Raw genomic sequence first — 19,073 nt, forward strand, 5'->3', positions numbered from 1 at the left:
ACTGTAAAGGATTCATTGCATGAACAAATATTTGTGGAAATATATAAAAAAATTTTTTACAACAATAGTTTAGTTAGAGTCAAGGATATGTTTTGTGTAATTCTTCAAAATATAGGCCTATAGCCTATTTCCGTTTCCCTTACAATAAAAACATTACAGTGAAATTCATTTGATCAACTTTTGTGGATTTGATTAGTAATAGAGATATAGTAATTAATAAAGTTCAGTTACAGCTTCTTTAGACAAAGTAGAAACAATAACGATAATAATAATATACCCAGCCACGTGGACAGGTGAAATTGATGTGCCGTATTCCTAAACAAAAGCACCAGTGCATGAACAATTGTAAAAGATGAATTGTATAAATGAATATTCATGAACATATATTCATGACAAGATATAAAACAGTCATTTCTTGATTGTATCGGACACTGTAGTGAGCCTTTTTACCCGTGTTTTTATGCTGATCTTCTCTTTATGGGCCTTGTTTCATGTGCACCTGCCGAAGGTGTTGCATAATCTCTCTGAAGTGGTTGAAGTCCACCTCATACATTTCAGACTAAAATGAATCCACCTCCATGCTCTTTCTGCCTGACACCCCACAAACATACAAGAGTGCAATAAATCCTTTAAGTATGGTGTCCTTTTCTGTGCACATGAGTGACAGTGCAATCTCTGATGTGCTGCAACGTCTGCATGTCCCATAAACTCCTCACCCTTTTCTACCCGAGCCGTGCCATCCCTCCCAGACCCCTGTCTCACCGTGGCAGCTGGGATCACCATCTCGGTTGGCTCTGTTCTGACATCGGAGGCAGAGGCTCAAATCAACATCAAAATCAGATGAAGATTTCAAACTCAGTGGCCGGTCCTCCATCCGACTCCAACTCATCTAAATTCTGCAGCATTTGCAATGCTGTCAGTGCATCCATTCATTTGGTTCGGCATCCATTCATTTGGTTGTATGTGGCACTCAGTGTCTGATTTGACTCTCCGAGAGGAAATTATCAAGTATTTCATAATAAAATAAATAGAACGCCCACATCAATACACTATTGTTCTAAATTCAATCACCCTCTTCACCCTCCTCATTCAGGCCAATCAAATGCGATCACCCTCTTCACCTTCTTCATTCAGGCCAATCAAATGCGATCACCCTCTTCACCTTCTTCATTCAGGCCAATCAAATGCGATCACCCTCTTCACCTTCTTCATTCAGGCCAATCAAATGCGATCACCCTCTTCACCTTCTTCATTCTGGCCAATCAAATGCGATCACCCTCTTCACCCTCCTCATTCAGGCCAATCAAATGCGATCACCCTCTTCACCTTCTTCATTCTGGCCAATCAAATGCGATCACCATCTTCACCCTCCTCATTCAGGCCAATCAAATGCGATCACCCTCTTCACCCTCCTCATTCAGGCCAATCAAATGCGATCACCCTCTTCACCCTCCTCATTCAGGCCAATCAAATGCGATCACCCTCTTCACCTTCTTCATTCAGGCCAATCAAATGTGATCACCCTCTTCACCCTCCTCATTCAGGCCAATCAAATGCGATCACCCTCTTCACCCTCCTCATTCAGGCCAATCAAATGCGATCACCCTCTTCACCTTCTTCATTCAGGCCAATCAAATGCGATCACCCTCTTCACCTTCTTCATTCAGGCCAATCAAATGCGATCACCCTCTTCACCTTCTTCATTCAGGCCAATCAAATGCGATCACCCTCTTCACCCTCCTCATTCAGGCCAATCAAATGCGATCACCCTCTTCACCTTCTTCATTCTGGCCAATCAAATGCGATCACCCTCTTCACCCTCCTCATTCAGGCCAATCAAATGCGATCACCCTCTTCACCCTCCTCATTCAGGCCAATCAAATGCGATCACCCTCTTCACCCTCCTCATTCAGGCCAATCAAATGCGATCACCCTCTTCACCTTCTTCATTCAGGCCAATCAAATGCGATCACCCTCTTCACCTTCTTCATTCAGGCCAATCAAATGCGATCACCCTCTTCACCCTCCTCATTCAGGCCAATCAAATGCGATCACCCTCTTCACCCTCCTCATTCAGGCCAATCAAATGCGATCACCCTCTTCACCCTCCTCATTCAGGCCAATCAAATGCGATCACCCTCTTCACCCTCCTCATTCAGGCCAATCAAATGCGATCACCCTCTTCACCTTCTTCATTCAGGCCAATCAAATGCGATCACCCTCTTCACCTTCTTCATTCAGGCCAATCAAATGCGATCACCCTCTTCACCCTCCTCATTCAGGCCAATCAAATGCGATCACCCTCTTCACCCTCCTCATTCAGGCCAATCAAATGCGATCACCCTCTTCACCCTCCTCATTCAGGCCAATCAAATGCGATCACCCTCTTCACCCTCCTCATTCAGGCCAATCAAATGCGATCACCCTCTTCACCCTCCTCATTCAGGCCAATCAAATGCGATCACCCTCTTCACCCTCCTCATTCAGGCCAATCAAATGCGATCACCCTCTTCACCCTCCTCATTCCGTTCATTGATGTTCTATCTGGTTTCTATCGCCCATTCACTCATTGATGTTCTATCTGGTTTCTATCGCCCATTCACTCATTGACGACAGAATTGCATATTTTAATTGTAATTGTATTATGTTACTGGTTTTTGCTTAGTAGCCAGAGCAATGCTGACATTTGGAAGTAGAGCTGCAACTTTAGAATATGTCATAGAAACTGCAGAGTATGCTCTTCCTGATATTATTTAGAAATCTAAATGGTTTACCTGCATGTAAGGATTTGATAAAGTGATGCTCCTTCCCATGCATTTGTCAATTGCAATTACTCTTCATGTACAATTTGACAACTGAAAGGCCTTATATCGTCACTCACCGGATGATTGTCAATGTAATCTTGTCTATAGACTAAGTTTTATTATGAATGAAATTACTTTCGGTGTAGTTTAGGTGTAGTTTCGCTGGGCGGGCTGAGCAGGCTGACTGGCATTGTTGTTGTTTTTTCAGGGGGTAGATCGGCTTTAATATAATAAATAATAATATATGCCATTTAGCAGACGCTTTTATCCAAAGCGACTTACAGTCATGTGTGCATACATTCTATGTATGGGTGGTCCCGGGGATCGAACCCACTACCCTGGCGTTACAAGCGCCATGCTCTACCAACTGAGCTACAGAAGGACCACTTTAATAGTGCAGATAGATTGTAGATTCCATCAATGTAATTGTCTGCATCATTTCCAATGCAGACTGGCATTGTTTGTTTCCTGCTCATGAACTTGCGAGGATATATTTTTGCATTATTCTGAAGGCCTAATGCAAGTTGTTAAAATGTTGTTCTAAATGAAGTCGAGCTCTCTACCCTAATTCGTTCAGTTATGCCTAACTTAAATTTTATTGTGTAGTAACTTGGACAATTATCACCCCTTCCATCCATTTGTCATTCATTCAGAGAGTTGGCATCGTTTGCCTCCCTCCAGTCATCAACTTGGACAGAGTCAAGGATATGTTTTACATTATTCTGAAGGCCTATTGCAACATGTAGCAGGTTTTATTTTCCATTTTAATACACCTCATTAGTAGAGTTACAGTAAATAAAACAGACCCATAACAGCTTCTAACAACTAAAACGTAAAAGCAAATTGTATTAACTTGCAAGTCGTACAGTCAAATGATTTGCTGCTGATAAATAGGCATAACACAACCTCATCATTACACTATTGTCATTCTAAATTAAACCAACCTCTTCACCCTCCTTATCATTCAGGCCTAATTTAAATGACATTGTGAAGTAACATGCACAATTATTGTCCATTCATCCATTTGTCATTAATTCAGTGAGGAGAGAGAGATACATTAGCACCTGTCTGGGTACCAACGTCCTACAGCACATTGTCTTGGTGGGTTAAGATAGGAATAGGTGTGAAAAAAACAAGCAAAAAGGCTATAAATAATTTTCTGTTTCAAAATTTCAAAATTGTTACGTAAAATACCAACATTTAGGAAAAGTTAGGCAAGGAGCAGGACATAGCTTTTGGGGGATTCTACTGTTAAGAGCCTGCTGGTCAGTGGCACTGTAGTTCATGGTCATGGTTCTGATAATGACCCAGGCTTCACTAAACAACCTGATCCTCTTACCCCCTCCCGACCAATCCTTCATACAAGTGGGGAGAGGCAGAGCATGCTTTAGAATTTGCATCAGTGAATGTTAGTTGAGCTTTGTCTAAGCAGTACACACTCAAATATGTTCAACTACTCATCCAGATAAGCACGCACACATGAACAGACGCAAACAGTTTAACATTCCAATGTAATTCAGGGGGCTGGTGCAGACAGAATAGTCTATTCCACATTGTGTGTGTGTGTGTGTGTGTGTGTGTGTGTGTGTGTGTGTGTGTGTGTGTGTGTGTGTGTGTGTGTGTGTGTGTGTGTGTGTGTGTGTGTGTGTGTGTGTGTGTGTGTGTGTGTGTGTGTGTGTGTGTGTGTGTGTGTGTGTGTGTGTGTGTGTGTGTTTGGGTGGCGGGCTGCTTAGTACTCGGGAAAGCAGATGGAGGAAAAGAGAGAGGGAGAGGACAAGAAGGAGAGAGAGACTGATACGCCAGTAAATAGAGACAGAGAGATAAACAAGAACAGCACAAGCAAGAGAAAAAAAGAAGACAACTTTAGGTGAACCCAGGCAGCAGAGAAAACACCGTGAGAAATAGGAAAGAAACGATCCAGAGAGAAAAAGACAGAACCTACCATTCCTTCCAGCCCTTGTGCTTGTAAACACCCAACAGGAATACTGTTCTTTAGAGAGATACTATACTTCTTAAAGGGCCTCACAATACAAACTTACAAACTATGAAATACTGTGAGGGTACCTGAAAGTATCAGTCAACTTCTCTGGCGCACTGAACAATGCTAAGAGTAAGAGTATATTCTACATTTTCCTCTCAATTTTGCACAACAACAGTGTTACTATGAACAAAATAAATCAGAGGACACAAACACCCACAGGCACCAGGCCAAAATAGTGCAAGCTTTCAACAGTTAACAATGCTTTCCCTCTCAGGTCCTTATAGTCCTGAGATCCTCCTCTAGAGGGGTGAGAGGTCAGAGTTTCGGTCAGCTGTCACTCTGCTTAGAGGCACGGAGGATGAGTGACAGGTCACGCACACACACGCATGCACGCACGCACACGCACACGCACGCACACACACACACACACACACACACACACACACACACACACACACACACACACATATACACACACACACACACACACACACACACACACACACACACACACACACACACACACACACACACACACACACACACACACACACACACACACACACACACACACACACACACACACACACACACACACACACACACGTCCTTCCAGGTCAGTCAGGTCAGGGTCAAGGCAATTACTGCTACTGTGTGTGGCAGGCAGCTCATTCTGACAGAAAGCTAATTGAAAGAAAAGTGTTGGGCTACTTATTCCTTAATAAGTGCACTATTTTTGACCAGGGCCCATCGGTAAATAGGGTGCCATTTGTGACTCAACCTCCGTGTTCTCCTCCTTCACTTTGGGCTCCTGTGTGACGCAGCGGTCTAAGACACTGCATCTCAATGCTAGATGCATCACTACAGACCCAGGTTTGATCCCGGGCTGTATCACAACCAGCCGTGATCGGGAGTCCCATAGGGCGGTGCAGAATTGGCCCAGCGTTGTCCGGGTTAGGGGAGGGTTTGGCCAGGGTAGGCCGTCATTGTAAAATAAGAATTTGTTCTTAACTGACTGGTTAAATAAAGGTCAAATTAAAATTCACTCCCAATGGCTCCTAAATGGCCATTTAGGCTCCCTGCCTGATAGATTGTGAGGCTGTCCCCAATGGTAATGATGGAGGGAAAAAATGGATACAGTTACATATCGGGATATTATTTTTGACGGTAAAGCATATTATATTGTTTTGACAATTATACGAAACGTTTTTGCCCCATTTCTAATTGTATCTACTTTAGCAAATGTTTTACACTGAATGTTATCAGATCTTCAACCAAAACCTACAATGAGATAAAGGGTACCTGAGTGAACAAATAACACAACAATGACATACTTATTTCATTTATTTCATAAACAAAGTTATGCAACACCCAATGACCCTGTGTGAAAAAGTAATTGCCTCCTTACACCCAGTAACTGGTTGTGGCACCTTTAGCTGCAATGACTTCAAACAAATGCTTCCTGCAGTTGTTGATCTCCCACGTCGCTGTGTGTGGTTTTCGCCAGGCATAATGGGACCCATGTCATCCAGAAAGATACACTTTTGACTCATCTGTCCATAGAACATTCTTCCAAGAGTCTTGATGATCATCCAGGTGCTTCCATGTGCTTTTTGACTAACTTGAGTCAACTTTTTGGACAACATGGGTCCCATTATGTCTGGTGAAAACCTTTCACTGCTTTCCACAGTAAGAACCTCATACCAACAGTCAAGCATAATGGTGGTAGTGTAATGGTTTGGAGATGCTCAGGACCTGGACGACTTGCCTTATTAGAAGGAACCTTGAATTCTGCTCTGTATCAGAGAATTCTACAGGAGAATGTCAGGTCATCCGTCTGTGAGCTGAAACTGAAGTGCAGCTGGGTCATGCAGCAAGACACTGATCAAAAACACACAATCATGTCTACAAAGCAACACATTTGAAGTTTGGAATGGCCTAGTCCAAGTCCTAATCCCAATTGAGATGTTGTTGTAGGACTTGAAACGAGCGGTTCTTGCTTGAAAACCCACAAATGTTGCTGAGTAGTTTAGCATGCAAAAGAGTGGGCCTAAATTCCTCCACAGCGATGTGAGAGACTGATCACAACTACAGGAAGCATTTGGTATCATTCATTGCAGCTAAAGGTGCCACATGAGTTATTGAGTGTAAGTGGGCAATTACTTTTTCACACAGGGGAATGGGGTGTTGCATAACGTCGTTAATTAAATAGATAAAATAAGTGTACATTTGTAGTTGTTGTTATTTGTAAACTGAGGTTCCTTTATCTAATGTTAGGTTTTGGTTGAAGATCTGATTACATTCAGTATTTAAAAAAATATTCAAAAATCTGAAAAGGGCCAAATGCTTTTTTACGGCACTGTAGTTGGCTGTACCAGAGAAAGGAGAAAGGAGAAAGAGAAACCTGTAGGTATAATATTTAGGTCTCCAAGGTTGTGTAAACTCAATGTTCAAATAAACTATTTAATTGGGTTTGTGAGAAACCAATTGATGGTGCCATCTGAAGCTGAAAGGAATTTACGCGCTTGGCATAGCAGCCATCTCACCTCATTTGTTGGATATTAGACTGTCGCTGTGATGTAATTATGTGACAAGATCCTTTCCTCTCCTCTGAGGATTTAGGTATGCGAGTGTGTGTGTAAGAGAGAGACAGAGAAAGAGAGAGGGGAGAAGGAAGTGTGTGTGTGTGTGTGTGTGTGTGTGTGTGTGTGTGTGTGTGTGTGTGTGTGTGTGTGTGTGTGTGTGTGTGTGTGTGTGTGTGTGTGTGTGTGTGTGTGTGTGTGTGTGTGTGTGTGTGTGTGTGTGTGTGTGTGTGTGTGTCATTTGTCTGTCATTCTGCCCTCCTCCATTGTGTGACCTGCCTCCAGTCATCCATTTCCCTACTGTCTCTCCTCCACCCATCCATCACTTCCTGCCTTTAATTCTGCACTCCGCACTCTGTGAATGTATGTATGTGTGTGTGTATGCGTGCATGCGTGTGTTTGTGTGCGTGTGCACTGGCATGTGTGTGTGTGTAAATCTCGATGACCCTCTACTTCCTGCTGTCTGTTTGCACTTAGTGTTTGCTACTGCCTGCTGTCTTGAGGACAGTGAGAAACTTCTGTAACATACAGCGTCACATCCGGATTAAGCATATTCTCACACCAATTGACTCCACTAGCAGAGCTCCACTATATAAACTAAACTATGCCTGCTCCCCCTCGAAATAGAGCCAGGGATACACCCAAAGAGATGGACAAAGAAAAAGAAGAAGGGGGAAACAAGTGAGTGAAGGGATAGAGGGATGGAGTGATGGACAGACGCAACCTGGGGTCTAAATAATGAGGCGGCGAGGGAGATGTTTGTTCACCCCGGGAGAGAAAGAGAGAGAATAGTGTAAAGAGAGTGCGGGAGAGAAGGAGGGAGAAAGAAAGAGAGAGAGAGGAGGGAGAAAGAGAGAGGAGGGAGAAAGAGAGAGAGAGAGAGAGAGAGAGAGAGAGAGAGAGAGAGAGAAAGAAAGAAAGAAAGAAAGAAAGAAAGAAAGTAAGAAAGAGAGAAAGAAAGAAAGAAAGAAAGAAAGAAAGAAAGAAAGAAAGAAAGGAGGCAGACAGGGAGGGGGAGAGATATTTGTTCAGCATCGGGAGAGATGTTTGCACAGAGAAGTGACCTCAAGATGCATTGAGTCTTACAGAATACTAGGAGAGCTTCCATACAACAGGATACGAGGGGACTGGAGAAGATAACTAGTCAATGTCTGCAACCTGCCAACTAAACCAAATAATTATCAGAGCTAGATAGTGTGAACAAAATGACGACAGCTGCGGTAATAGCCGTCATATTGACGGTTCATCTGTACGACAGTAATCCTCAGCTGTCTTTAGCTCCACAAGGAGCGAGTGATGTGATAGAGTTAAATACAACAACAGGGGACTGCATAGGTTCTGTTAGCAATATGAACCTCTGTCTATTTTCTAAGATCTCTGCCTTCTGTTCAATTCTTTCTGTTCTGTTCTAAAACAGTTCTAAAAGTAGAAATACAGTGATTCTAGTTCTATTTGTTTTAACTCCATGGTTCTAACTGTCAGGCCTGGCCGAGTGAGCTCAGCTAACCAACATGTCCCCATGCAGAATGGCTCTGTGATGCTGATGAGAGAAATGAGACACAGGAGGAGATACAGCTCAGGAGAGATGGAGTAAGAAGGAGGACACAGTGAGAAAGAGAAAGTGTGAGAAGTGGAGATTGAAATAAAGAGAGAGAAAAAAAGGGAATAAAAAGCTGTGGAGTTCAAAGGACAGGACACACTGTGAGGCAGACAGAAAGCCAGGGATATACCTCAAGAAAGAAAGATGTAGACGAAAAAGAAAATAAATATAAAACAGTGCATGGTGTTGGCATATCCCCTGATTAATCTGCTCATTAGAATGTATCCCACGGCTTATTATTCCATTAATAATCCATTGTGTGAAGGGCTGTCTGACGCAGAGAGAGACACAAAGAGAGAGAGAGAGAAAGAGGGATAGAGAGCGCAAGATAGAGAGGCGTCTCACCTCGCCTCCCAGACACAGATTAACTTCCCAGGAGCCAGGGAGCCTGGAGAGTCACGAATTGCCCTGCAGTGAGGGAGCGCATTTACCTTGTGTATTGAGTATAGCGGTGGAGGGCACATTAAGGAACGGGCACAGACACTCCCATATATAGCGGTGCACCGCCCCATAGGTGTGGAAGTTCACAGTCATCTGCCTACATGGCGTTCATGCTCATCACCTGCACCATGGATTAAATAGTCTAAACGTATCTTTCTGTGTCCTTGTTATTGGATTGTACTTTCACCATGTCACGGACATAATACTGGCATTGAAGGGGATTCGGACTGGAATGTTTTGAAGAGGTTTAATGAGTAAACGTCAAAGTGTATTTTCCTTTTCTGACGCTATCATGGCTTTGATTGGGAAGATTGAGTTTGTTGATGAAAAGGATAGCTACTGGGAGGAGTACATTGAAAGGCTGGAATGTGTTTCGTGGATAATGACATTGATAACGCCAAACAGAAACCCATTGTGCTGATGAGCGCGTTGTCTACATTACATTCTCTTCTCAATCCAGCCCTCCCTACTGCAAAGAGTTATGATGATATAGTGGCATCTCTGTCAGACATTATGCATATATTTCATTTTAATAACTGTAAACAAAAGGCATATCAGAATAACTCCAGTTTTATTGCTGGGCTTAGCCGGATTTCGGTGCACTGTAATTTTGTAGATCAGCTGGATGTGGGGGGGGCCCATAATTCCATACAGCTGTAGGTTTAGTACGGCAACCTGTCACCACTGTAAACGAAGGGGACATATACACCATATATACAAAAGTATGTGAACCCTTCAAATAAGTGGATTTGGCTATTGCTGACAGGTGAATAAAATCAAGCACACAGCCATGCAATCTGCATAGTGTGACGACCCTCCCACTCTGTCTGCCGTATTCTGTCTTTGTTCTTGTTTCCTTATTAGGATGCCGGTGGGCGGAGTTGAGAGGGTCGTCAGCTACATGGGAAACACCTGGGCTAGGTGTCTCCCAGGATAAATAGACCTCTTCAACATTCATGGAAGAGACTCTCTCCATGCAGACACCTTTTTGTAGATTGTGTTGTGGTTCTTGGTGGCCTTTTGTTTGTTTGCTTTGGCACCTTTCATCACCCTGCATTATCACATTCATGCATGCAAAACACTCACTTACACTACTGATTACTGATTACACACACTATTGGATATTTTCCTTAGTTGCTTTAGTTAATAAATATATATTTTGCTACTCCTTATCTCCACGTTGTCTTCCTTTGTTACGGGCTTTGAGCCGGTTCGTGACAATAGACAAACATTGGCAGTAGAATGGGCTTACTGAAGAAGAACTCAGTGACTTTGAACTGGACACCGTCATAGGATGCCACCTTTCCAACAAGTCGTAAAATGTCTTCCCTGCTAGAGCTAACCCAATCAACTGTAAGTGCTGCGGAAAAGTGGAAACGTCTAGGAGCAACAATGGCTCAGCCAGAACTCTTGCAAGACAATGGGTATTAAGGCAATGGTCACAGGCCCAGTTAAAGATGCGGGGTAGAATTTTGGTGGATGTGAGCTATCTCGGTGACCCCAGCTGAGACCCCTGCAAAACTCCCCAGATCCGATTATCAAGGAGCATGAAAAAGCTTTCCAGGGGTTTGGGCGCTACAGGGGGCACCCTGTGTCTATAGCCAATCGACCCTAAGTTCTTTAAAACTCAAACCAGTACCTTTCCCTCTCCGGCCGAAGGTATGAGGCTCTGGAGAAACTGCAGTGGTCCCTGATGTTTACCCCTTGCCAACGCTGGCTGAACTGTTTGCGACGTTGGTAGGAGGGGTGGTGCCTACAAAGCTGGATATAAGACAAACCTACCAGCATCTAGCTTTGGATGATGATGCAAGGGAGCTCCTGAATATCAACACACACCGGGGGCTTTTTAGAGCAACAAAGTACCAGATTGGAGTGTCCAGAGCGGTGGCGATTTTTTTCAGTGCTACATGGACACCTTGCTAGCAGGCATCACAGGGGTCCAGGCGTATCTGGATGACATACTGATTACAAGCCGGACCCTGGAAGAGCATAACTCTTGGCTGAGGGAAGTTCTGAGGCACTTTGTGGAAGCAGGGCTGCAAATGCAGAGGGAGAAGTGCATTTATGCTGCACCCAGTGTTGAGTTCGTGGGGTTCAACGTTGTCATGACGTTGGCCTGGGGTTAGGTTTATGACTGTCATAAATACCTCTTCCCCCCTTTTTCCTCTCTCTACCCTCCTGATGTTACATTTGCAAACCCCTTTCTGGGAACATCAGAAGGTGGGGGGAAATTAACTATATTCTGGTAATCCGACCAATTGAACATATGCGGTGGTACTTAATGAATATGATGTCAGTTCGGTTGTCATCTGAGACATCTCTCCCTTCCTATATAAAGCCTTGACGACAATATAACCTCCTGTTCCGAGGATGTGAGGACGATGGTCCGATGTCAGAATGGTTCAGATAATAACTACAGAACGAAGCCAACATCAGCGTGAGCTTTGGTTGCGAATGGTATGAACTTTGAACTCTTATTCACTACAGAAGTGATACCTCCAAGCCGATGAGTTAGCAACAGCAGCTGCAAACGCAGGTTAGGAAGGAACATGGGCTCTCTCTCACTAGTTTGACCAAGAAACAAAGGCCAGGTAATTGACAAGACTGGCGACATCCTGTGGAAGCTGTAGGACTTGCAATCTCAGCCCCATGTAATTTGGTTTCCCATAAACAATACATGCAAGTGGCGCATTGATACTTTTTCCAGTTTTCAGTGATCAGTTTTTCTTGCGCTTTTTGATGAAACGCAGGCTCTGTTATAGTCACAGCCGTGATTGAACCATTTTTAGAAACGTCAGAGTGTTTTCTATCCACACATACTAATCATATGCATATACTATATTCCTGGCATGAGTAGCAGGACGCTGAAATGTTGCGCAATTTTTAACAGAATGTTCGAACAAGTAGGGGGTAGGATTAACAGGCTAAGGGACGTTATGATTTAATTATGTGTATGTGTCATTCTGTGTGATTAGTTAGGTATTTAGTAAATACATAATTAAACCCAATTTTGTATTGCTGATTCAACTTTTTAGCCAGGGTTCGTGCAGATAACCAAGAATTTACAACTTTCAGATGAGACTGAATTAAGGTGACGATTAATATTGACTGCTATTGATGTAAAATATTACTAGGCCTTTAAGAGTTTATTCGGAAGATAACAGCTCTAAAAAATATTATTTTGTGGTGCCCCAACTCTCTAGTTAATTACATTTACATGATTAACTCAATCAGGTAATATTAATTACGGATAAATTATTTTATAGAATAGCATGTTATATTACTTTTTATTTTATTTATTTTTATTTCACCTTTATTTAACCCGGTAGGCTAGTTGAGAACAAGTTCTCATTTGCAACTGCGACCTGGCCAAGATAAAGCATAGCAGTGTGAGCAGACAACACAGAGTTACACATGGAGTAAACAATTAACAAGTCAATAACACAGTAGGAAAAAAGGGGAGTCTATATGTGTGCAAAAGGCATGAGGAGGTAGGCGAATAATTACAATTTTGCAGATTAACACTGGAGTGATAAATGATCAGATGGTCATGTACAGGTAGAGATATTGGTGCGCAAAAGAGCAGAAAAGTAAATAAATAAAAACAGTATGGGGATGAGGTAGGTAAAAATGGGTGGGCTATTTGCCGATAGACTATGTACAGCTGCAGCGATCGGTTAGCTGCTCAGATAGCAGATGTTTGAAGTTGGTGAGGGAGATAAAAGTCTCCAACTTCAGTGATTTTTGCAATTCGTTCCAGTCACAGGCAGCAGAGAACTGGAACGAAAGGCGGCCAAATGAGGTGTTTGCTTTAGGGATGATCAGTGAGATACTCCTGCTGGAGCGCGTGCTACGGATGGGTGTTGCCATCATGACCAGTGAACTGAGATAAGGCGGAGCTTTACCTAGCATGGACTTGTAGATGACCTGGAGCCAGTGGGTCTGGCGACGAATATGTAGCGAGGGCCAGCCGACTAGAGCGTACAAGTCGCAGTGGTGGGTGGTATAAGGTGCTTTAGTGACAAAACGGATGGCACTGTGATAAACTGCATCCAGTTTGCTGAGTAGAGTGTTGGAAGCAATTTTGTAGATGACATCGCCGAAGTCGAGGATCGGTAGGATAGTCAGTTTTACTAGGGTAAGTTTGGCGGCGTGAGTGAAGGAGGCTTTGTTACGGAATAGAAAGCCGACTCTTGATTTGATTTTCGATTGGAGATGTTTGATATGAGTCTGGAAGGAGAGTTTACAGTCTAGCCAGACACCTAGGTACTTAAAGATGTCCACATATTCAAGGTTGGAACCATCCAGGGTGGTGATGCTGGTCAGGAGTGCGGGTGCAGGCAGCGAACGGTTGAAAAGCATGCATTTGGTTTTACTAGCGTTTAAGAGCAGTTGGAGGCCACGGAAGGAGTGTTTTATGGCATTGAAGCTCGTTTGGAGGTTAGATAGCACAGTGTCCAAGGACAGGCCGGAGGTATATAGAATGGTGTCGTCTGCGTAGAGGTGGATCAGGGAATCACCTGCAGCAAGAGCAACGTCATTGATATATACAGAAAAAAGAGTCGGCCCGAGGATTGAACCCTGTGGCACCACCATAGAGACTTCCAGAGGACCGGACAGCATGCCCTCCGATTTGACACACTGAACTCTGTCTGCAAAGTAATTGGTGAACCAGGCAAGGCAGTCATCCAAAAAACCGAGGCTACTGAGTCTGCCGATATGAATATGGTGATTGACCGAGTCGAAAGCCTTGGCAAGGTCGATGAAAACGTCTACACAGTACTGTCTTTAATCGATGGCGGTTATGATACCGTTTAGTACCTTGAGCGTGGCTGAGGTGCACCCGTGACCGGCTCGGAAACCAGATTGCACAGCGGAGAAGGTACGGTGGGATTCGAGATGGTCAGTGACCTGTTTGTTGACTTGGCTTTCGAAGACCTTAGATAGGCAGGGCAGGATGGATATAGGTCTGTAACAGTTTGGGTCCAGGGTGTCTCCCCCTTTGAAGAGGGGGATGACTGCGGCAGCTTTCCAGTCCTTGGGGATCTCAGACGATATGAAAGAGAGATTGAACATGCTGGTAATAGGGGTCGCGACAATGGCGGCGGATAGTTTCAGAAATAGAGGGTCCAGATTGTCAAGCCCAGCTGATTTGTACGGGTCCAGGTTTTGCAGCTCTTTCAGAACATCTGCTATCTGGATTTGGGTAAAGGAGAACCTGAAGAGGCTTGGGAGAGTAGCTGCAGGGGGGGGCGGAGCTGTTGGCCGAGGTTGGAGTAGCCAGGCGGAAGGCATGGCCAGCCGTTGAGAAATGCTTGTTGAAGTTTTCGATAATCATGGATTTATCGGTGGTGACCGTGTTACCTAGCCTCAGTGCAGTGGGCAGCTGGGAGGAGGTGCTCTTGTTCTCCATGGACTTCACAGTGTCCCAGAACATTTTGGAGTTGGAGCTACAGGATGCAAACTTCTGCCTGAAGAAGCTGGCCTTAGCTTTCCTGACTGACTGCGTGTATTGGTTCCTGACTTCCCTGAACAGTTGCATATCGCAGGGACTATTCGATGCTATTGCAGTCCGCCACAGGATGTTTTTGTGCTGGTCGAGGGCAGTCAGGTCTGGAGTGAACCAAGGGCTATATCTGTTCTTAGTTCTGCATTTTTTGAACGGAGCATGCTTATCTAAAATGGTGAGGAAGTTCCTTTTAAAGAATGACCAGGCATTCTGACGGGATGAGGTCAATGTTCTTCCAGGATACCCGGGCCAGGTCGATTAGAAAGGCCTGCTCACAGAAGTGTTTTAGGGAGCGTTTGACAGTGATGAGGGGTGGTTGTTTGACTGCGGCTCCGTAGCGGATACAGGCAATGAGGTTGAAGACAGCGGAGGTGTATTTGGAGGGCCAGTTGGTCAGGATGACGTCTATGAGGGTGCCCTTGTTTACAAATTTAGGGTTGTACCTGGTGGGTTCCTTGATGATTTGTGTGAGATTGTGGGCATCTAGCTTAGATTGTAGGACTGCCGGGGTGTTAAGCATATCCCAGTTTAGGTCACCTAACAGAACAAACTCTGAAGCTAGATGGGGGGCAATTAATTCACAAATGGCGTCCAGGGCACAGCTGGGTGCTGAGGGGGGTCGGTAGCAGGCGGCAACAGTGAGAGACTTATTTCTGGAGAGAGTAATTTTCAAGATTAGTAGTTCGAACTGTTTGGGTATGGACCTGGAAAGTATGACATTACTTTGCAGGCTATCTCTGCAGTAGACTGCAACTCCTCCCCCTTTGGCAGTTCTATCTTGACAGAAGATGTTATAGTTGGGTATGGAAATCTCAGCATTTTTGGTGGCTTTTCTGAGCCAGGATTCAGACACGGCAAGGACATCAGGGTTAGCAGAGTGTGCTAAAGCAGTGAGTAAAACAAACTTAGGGAGAAGGCTTCTGATGTTGACATGCATGAAACCAAGGCTTTTTCGATCACAGAAGTCAACAAATGAGGGTACCTGGGGACATGCAGGGCCTGGGTTAACCTCCACATCACCCGCGGAACAGAGGAGGAGTAGTATGAGGGTGCGGCTAAAGGCCGCTGGGGACAGAGAATGAAAGGAACAGATTTCTGGGCATGGTAGAATATATTCAGGGCATAATGCACAAACAGGGGTATGGTGGGGTGCGGGTACAGCGGAGGTAAGCCCAGGCACTGGGTGATGATGAGAGAGGTTGTATCTCTGGACATGCTGGTTGTAATGGGTGAGGTCACCGCATGTGTGGGAGGTGGGACAAAGGAGGTATCAGGGGTATGAAGAGTGGAACTAGGGGCTCCATTGTAAACTAAAACAATGATAACTAACCGGAACAACAGTATACAAGGCATATTGACATTTGAGAGAGACATACAGTAATCACAGGTGTTGAATTGGGAGAGCTAGCTAAAACAGTAGCTAAAACAGTAGGTGAGACAACAACAGCTAATCAGCTAGCACAACAACAGCAGGTAAAATGGCTTTGGCTAGGCAGGGAGGGTCGGATTAACTACACGCAGAGCCTGAGTGCGGCTGGGGCCGACAGATAAAACATAAACAAGCAGAATGGAGTACCGTGATTAATGGACAGTCTAGCATGCATCAGCTATGTAGCCAAGTGATCAGTGTCCAGGGGGCAGCGGTGGATGGGGCAGGGAAGCTGGACTGGCGAGTGTTATCCAGGTTAAAAAACAGTTAGCAGTGGCTGACAATGACTAAATAGCTTGTAGCTAGTTAGCTGGTTAGCTTCTGGAGGTTCTTGAGTGTGTTCTAAAAATTAAAAATAATGGCGATTCCGTATCACATTGGGTGAGGCAGGTTACCTGAAGGTATAAACAAATAAAAAATCGAAATGAGATAGAAAGTAAATATGGATCCAGTGAGTGTTTGGGACGCGGCGATTCAGACGGTTAGCAGGCCTGTGCTAACAAGCTAACAGTTAGTAGGCCAGGGCTAAACAAGGTAGCAGTTAGCAGACCGGGGCTAAACAAGCTAGCAGTTAGCAGGCCGAATTAGCAAGCAAGGAGATAGCAAGGGCTAGAAAGTTAGCCTTTGGGGGACGTCGTGATGGGGTGAGTCTGTTTATTCCTCTTCATGCGGTGACATCGATAGACCGGTCGTGGGTCCGGATATTGTAGCCCAGGAGTATGCTTCGGTGGTAGCACAGGAGCTCTGGCCGGGATAGCTTCAAGCTAAGTGGGTGGAAACGCTAGCCAGGAGTAATCATCCGGGGTTGCGGTTAGCTAGATAGCTAGTTGTGAAGAATCCAGCTGAAAATGTTCCGTTTGCGGTGGGAATCCGGTGGGAATCCGGTGGGAATCCGGGGATAAAAATAATAGGTCCGTTATGCTCTGGTTAGAGTCGCGTTGTTCGATCTGGCGAGAGCTTTCCGAGCTAAAGGTTAGCTGATGACCGGTTAGCTGAAGACCGCTAGCAATGGTTTGCTGACTGATAGCTGGTAGCTAGCTGGTAGCTAGCTGGCTAGCTTCATTTGAGGGGTTCCGGATCCAAAGTAGATATAAATACTTTAGAAGAAAATAGCTACATTGGGTGAGGCGGGCTGCAGGAGAGTATTTAGAAGTTGATGTTTAACAAAATGTTCTAAAAGATATGCGAAGAGAAATATGTTAAAAAATATTTTTTTAAACGCTATATACAAGGGACACGACACCACAAGACGTTCGACTGCTACGCCATCTTGGCTTGATGATCCGGCATAGCCAAAGACACGACAACGTTGACAAGGATGTCGAACAACCAACACAGGATAAAGTAAAGGCCATTAACTTCTTGAGTGTAGGGGGCAGGATTTTTTTTTTGGCTAAAAAACATACCCATTTCAAACTGCCTATTTCACAGGCCCAGAAACTAGAATATACATATAATTGTCAGATTAGGATAGAAAAAACTCTAAAGTTTCCAAAACTGTCAAAATATTGTCAGATTCCTTTCCCATGACTTCCTCAAGGTGTCAACATCTTTAGACACAGTTGCAGGCTTTTATTTTGAAAAGTGAATGAGAAAGATAACATTGAGTCAGTGGATAGCTGGGTGTTTGCAGAGTTTTGCTTGCGCAACAGAGTGGGGCAGCCATTTTCTCTCCCTCTCCTCTTGAAAAAGCGACAGTCCCGGTTGATATATTATCGATTATATATTTTAAAAACAACCTGAGGCTTGATTATAAAATGTTGCATGCTGAATGCTATGCTAAATGCTACGCTAGCTATCAATAATCTTACACAAATGCCTGTTTTGCTATGGTTGAAAAGCATCTTTTGAAAATCTGAGATGACAGTGTTGTTAACAAAAGGCTAAGCTTGAGAGCTAGCATATTTATTTCATTTCATTTGCGATTTTCATGAATAGTTAACTTTGCTTTATGGTAATGAGCTTGAGGCTGTATTCACGATCCCGGATCCGGGATGGCTAGAATCAAGAGTTAACAACAAGCTAAGCTGTGTTTTGCTATATTGCACTTGTGATTTCATGAAAAGTAAATATTTTTAGTAATTTAATTTTAATTTGGCGTGCTGCAATTCAGCGGGTGTTGATGAAAATGATCCCGCTAAAGGGATGGGTGCGTCAAGAAGTTAAGGAGGCACCTTCTTCCAAGAATAAGTTTGAGCTTCAGTCGTTTCTGGGGCTTCTCAACTTTTACAACTGCTTCCTGCCTGATAAAACTACAGTGTTGGAGCCCCTGTATCAACTACTGGACCAGGCAGTTCCCTGGAGGCTAAATGGCTGCTGCAAGCAGATGGGCTGCTAGTCCACTAAGGCCACATATGATGCATCTCCTTATTGAGTCATGTGGAATCTGATGGTCGTTAGGCACCTGTGTGCTACACATTTAGGACCTTAAATGTCACTGAATGGAACTGTGCACAGCTGAATAAAGAGGCCCTGGTGATCATTTTTGCTGTCAAGAAGTTCCATCAGTACTTGTCAGGTCATAATGTTGTGGCCTACACTGACCACAAGCCCTTGCTGGGCTTGCTTCATCATATGAAGCCCATGCACCAGATTATTTCACCTGGATGTTCAGATGGAGCCTGATACTGGGAGCCCATAGTTATGAGCTTGGCTATTGTCCAGGGAAGAAGCTGGTTCATGTGGATGCCCTGAGTCACCTGCCACTTGCTACCCCTTTGTCTGTGG

General features: G+C 44.3%; 1 protein-coding gene across 1 annotated transcript in view; it reads right to left on the reverse strand.

The window, feature by feature from the left end:
* Positions 1 to 19,073, reverse strand: part of LOC124047367 (receptor tyrosine-protein kinase erbB-4-like) — a 615,153-nt gene that overhangs the window by 40,947 nt on the left and 555,133 nt on the right. The window lies entirely within an intron of this gene.

The sequence above is a fragment of the Oncorhynchus gorbuscha genome, linkage group LG01 (assembly GCF_021184085.1).
Source record: "Oncorhynchus gorbuscha isolate QuinsamMale2020 ecotype Even-year linkage group LG01, OgorEven_v1.0, whole genome shotgun sequence".
Classification (NCBI taxonomy): Eukaryota; Metazoa; Chordata; class Actinopteri; order Salmoniformes; family Salmonidae; genus Oncorhynchus; species Oncorhynchus gorbuscha.